The 4,983-nt window shown below is 45.6% G+C and overlaps 1 pseudogene; it reads right to left on the bottom strand.

Annotated features, from left to right (window-relative positions):
- Window positions 1-1,600: 1,600 nt before the first annotated feature.
- Window positions 1,601-4,259, bottom strand: LOC108286262 (annotated as a pseudogene).
- Between the last annotated feature and the right edge of the window lie 724 nt (window positions 4,260-4,983).

Below are 4,983 nucleotides of genomic sequence, written 5' to 3'. Positions count from 1 at the left end.
GAGTAGCTGGGACTACAGGCACGCGCCACCATGCCCAGCTAATTTTTTGTAGTTTTGGTAGAGACGGGGTTTCACCATGTTGACCAGGATGGTCTTGATCTCTTGACCTCGTGATCCACCCACCTCAGCCTCCCAAAGTGCTGGGATTACAGGCTTGAGCCACCGCGCCCGGCCTATGAACCAGGTTTCTAAAATAACAAATAGATCAGAAAAAACACCTCACCATAGAAGATACTAAGATGGGATATAAGCATATTAAAAGAGATTTAACGTTAAATCTCATTAAGAAATGGTAAAGTGATACAATGATACCCACGTACACACCTAACAGAATGACCAAAATAATGACAACGGCCCAAATTCTGGTGTGGATGTGAAGTAACAGACACTGTCATTCACTGTTTATGAAAATTCAAAATAGTACGGACACTTTGGAAAACAGTTTGGCAGTTTCTTCTAAAACTACACTTACTTACCATGTGATCTAGTAATTGTAGTTCTTGCTATAATTACCCAAATGAGTTGCAGGTATGTCCACACAAAAACCTGCACACAAATGTTTACAGCAGGTTAGCCCATGCTTCCCAAATCCTGAAAGCAGTCAAGATGTTCTGCAGTATATGAATGGATAGAGTATGGTTTATACAGACAATGGAACATTAGTCAGCAATAAAAAGAAATGCACCGTCAAGCCAAATAAGATATAGATGATCCTTAAATGCATACAGCTAAGTGAAATAAGCCAATCTGAGAAGGCTACATATTGTGTGATTCCAATTACATAAAATTTTGAAAAAGGCAAAATTATGTAGACACCCAAAAGATCAGTGATTTTGAGGTGTAAGAGAAAGAGAAGAACGAATAAGTGGAGCATAGAGGATTTTTAGATCTGTGAAAGTACTGTATACACTAGTATAATTCTGAATACATGTCAGTACACATTTATCAAAAAACATAGAATGTACATTAGGGTAAACCCTAATGTAAACTATGGGCTTGGCTGATAATGATGTATCAGTATACATTCATCAACTGTAACTAATATACCATTCTGGTGTGGGATTTTGGTAGAATGGAGACTGCATATGTGAGGGTGGGGAGAATAGGGTAAACTCCATACCTTCCAATGAATTTTGCTGGGAACATAAATACTCCTAAAACGTTTATTTTAAAAAAGGAAAAGAACAATGCAAAATAACTATTACTCATGGCACGTCAGGCAGCATGAATATTCTGATGTACACCAGTTTTACTTGCTTCCTTTTCATCACAATTCCAGCAGGAATGATCCAGAGACTATCTGGTGAATGCTGCACATTCAGTAGGGTTGTATTACAGCTGAGGAACAATAAGTATTTAAAAATTCACTATTTTAAAAGGAACTACTGGCAAATCTGCCACATCATTTGCCCAAAAGGGAGGCGTTTATTTCCACATATGGGAAACAGGTCTGTTCACTGCCCCAGAAGGTAACGCTATTGCTATACTCCAAAAAAAATGTTTAAATAAAAATGATTTTTAGTTTTAATACAAATAACAAAATAATTGGCAAAACCAAACCAAAACAGAACTAAAAAAATTGGCATTATATGAGTGATCATTTCCAAACACAACAGCATTTATTAATGAATATAAAAAATAAGTTTTATTATTTTTATTGGCTTTCCCCCCAGATTTGACTACATGCTTGAGTTCCTAAAATAATTCCACAGCTACACTGGCTCCTACAATGTGACTGGGTGAGGTTAAGGTCCCACTCCCATTAGAGAAAGATCTTTGGGGATTCTGAACAATTAGATCCTTAGAAATTTTAAAAACAAAACAAAACAGGTGCTTTCATTAGGATCCTTCTAATATGGAAAAAATACAGCCACTGTACATTAAAACACAAGCCACTTTGGGTATTCTTCAGGTTTTCTAAGTTCTCCACCTGAATAACAGACTAGGCCACCATCTTTTCCGGCAACCCAGCCTACAGCCACTGCCATCTTCCTAACCAGCAGCCTCCAAAGGTGCACTAAAACTGGAATTAACAAAACCGAAGATAACATGTTTTTAACCTTTCTACCTAGAGTAGGAAAGGTCAGGAGGTTTTGCATCAAGCTTGTCTTCACACTCACTATTAGTGGAAGGGTTGTGAAATCTACCCAAAGCAAACCTGTGTTCAGTGTTTGAGTGTACTTACCCATCACCACTCAAGGAAGTTAGATTAAATTAACAAGTTACTCTGGACCAAGCCCCTCAAAACAGAGGCAAATTTGGTGAACCAAGGTCATTCACTGCCTATGGTAAGAACCTCAGTTCGCCTAAGTTCTTTCCTAAAGAACCACATTAATCTCCTGATTCAAGAGGCACCTCTGGCCAGCACAGAGCAAGAAGGAAAGCATAACTTCAGGGTAGAGGGCTGCACATGGAATTTAGAGGCTACGGTTTACTCTACAGCAAAAGATGGCAGCATCGCTAATATTTAGAGCTGGAAAGAGCGTTGGCTGGACCACACTCCTGGAGCATGTTTGCTAATGCAGCTTAACAGCAGTTGCCCAGATGTTATTGCTGGGGAGCAGGGGAAGGACCCATCCTTGGGAAACGAAGGTGATAGGATGGCACCAGGCACTGATCCAAATCATGCCTGATCTGGATGAGCGCTGGCAGGGACTGCTCAGCTTGGAGGTAATACTGTCAGAAAAGCTCCAAGAGGTGAGCAAGTGGGAACTCAGCTGGATCCCCAAACAACTTGGACTCCACTTCACGTTTCTGAAGTAAAACTTTCTCTTTCTTTTCTTCGCTTCTTCCCTAATTTTCTTTTCCTCTCCTCTTGTTCTCCTTCCAGCATAACTCTGAGGGCTCTCTCTTCAGCTTCATATAGTTCAGAGTGCTTTTTCAAGAGTTTTCTTCAGTCACCGAAGATGATGCTCAAGAGTCTCATCTGCTGAGGGGGGAGGACAGACCCCTTTCCTCGCTGCAGCCTCTTTCCTCAGTTTCCTCAACTTCCCGAAAGCCCGAAGTATCTGCTTGTTTTTCCTTCACTTCAGTCAGTAGACCATCAGCAGCTACTTTGAGTTCCTGCTCCCGTTCCACTGCCCCTCGCGGCCTCTGCCTCCCGCCTGGCCTCGCGTTCCCGTGCGCTCCCCAGCCTCCTCCGCGCCTCGCCCACACAGACAGCCTGGGTCCACGGCTGAAGCCGCTCAGCCAGTTTCGCACGCAGCGGCGCGGCCTGGGAACCCGCCATCGGCTTCGGCCTCGCACAGGGCCTGCGTCAGGCCGCGCAGCAGCCGCACCAGGGGCAGAGCCCCACGCACCCACGCTAGCACTTCGCGAAGGCTGGGCACGGCGTGCATGCGCTGGGGCACCAGCCAGCCAGTCCCAAACACCGCCTCTAGCCACTGCCGGTCGCGCAAGCGCTGGGGGAACGCATCTGCGAGCACGTTGGGCGGCAACAGTAGCGCCTCAGGCCAGCGCAGGCTCCAAGGCGGTAGCGGACCGGAAGTCGGCACCGGACCGGAAGTCGGCGGCCGCTGCCGCTAGCGTGAGTTGGTCCCAGGAAGGGCCGGCACAGGGGCGGCGGCGGAGGCAGCGGCGGTGGTGGCGCCGGATAGCAGACGGCAGTGCTGCCACCGGCGCCGCTATGGGAGGCTTCTGCGGAGACTCGGAGCTGCAGAGCCAGCAGAGGCTAAAGGAAGGGAGCGGAGGCCACGGAAAAGGACCGCGCCGCTGTGGGAGAGGAGGCGGGAAAGCCGCGACGGCGGGCTGACAGCGGACAGGAGCCGGAGGCGGTGCCTGCGGGGGCGGTGAGCCTGGGCGACGCTGGCTGAAGAAGGGTGGCAGCGCCATGTTCACAACGGAGATGATTTGAGAAGGAAGTCACAGGAATCTGAGTGGTTCCTCAGAAGAATCTCCAAGGAATTTTTTTACATGAACATTCCATAAAAGACCATTTAGAACAAATGCTGTCCCTATGTCTGTCCATAAGACATAACCATCCATGAGATACCCATGGAGATTTGTCTCCCGACAATACCCACCACTCACTTCCCTGTAATCACTTCCGACAGGTTATCCCTTAAGCACAACATTCAGTCAACCACCGTCTGACAAAGAATGTGAAGCCAAATCTGTTTGTCTCAAGAAACATTTGTTTAAGACTACTATCTGCAGGATCCTATGCATGAGGATGAGGGTAACCTGCTTCATTCACCTCTGCTATGTCCATGTAAGTCCCACAGTTAAACAGCTGAAGACCTCAGTACCCATTAGGGGTTACCTTAAAAGGGCAGGTGGCTTTTCTGTAAGTTTCTGTATTTATAACTCAAAAATGAGAAATGCAAAAAAACTGATCATTGTGCAGAAACGTGGTTTATCTAATAATATGAAGAGATTTCGTTTTCCTAACCCAGAGGAAGCAGAGTCTAAATACGCTGGAATCATGCCTCATGAGAAGAAAGGGGCTAACAGTTGGAAAACATGCAGAAATTAGGGCAGCAGTATTAACCAACCACCAACTGGGATTGTGAAATAGAACGATATAAACATGTAAGATGGAGGAGAGGGTGTGAAAAGACACAAAGGTGGTCACCAGGACAAGGATGCTCTGGGTGGCTCTGGACTCGGGGGAGGATCTGGAGGAAACTTTTGTCCCATGAATATGTCGGACCCGCTGCTTGTGCCTGTGTAGAATGAAAATCATGAAGCTACTGGACAAGATTATAAGCACAGAAAGTAAAAATTCAGGGAATACAGATAACGCTGCATACAGTGAGTCTACAATTTTGTCACGACCTATACTAAAACAGTATCCAAAATCTCCTTTCTCTGTGGTGTTTTTGTTGCTGTATGTGACAACCACATAGGCAGGGAGAATGAAATTTACCACCAGGTACAGGATCCAGCAGAAGGGAATGGAGTAACCAATGTGCTTTGGGGCTTTTGCTTTAAAATGCTTCCACCTGGAGTTTATGGGGCTAATCATGATGGTCTGGAATACAC

This window comes from Cebus imitator, unplaced genomic scaffold (assembly GCF_001604975.1).
Source record: "Cebus imitator isolate Cc_AM_T3 unplaced genomic scaffold, Cebus_imitator-1.0 Scaffold316, whole genome shotgun sequence".
NCBI lineage: Eukaryota > Metazoa > Chordata > Mammalia > Primates > Cebidae > Cebus > Cebus imitator.
This window is presented reverse-complemented; position numbering and strand designations above follow the sequence as displayed.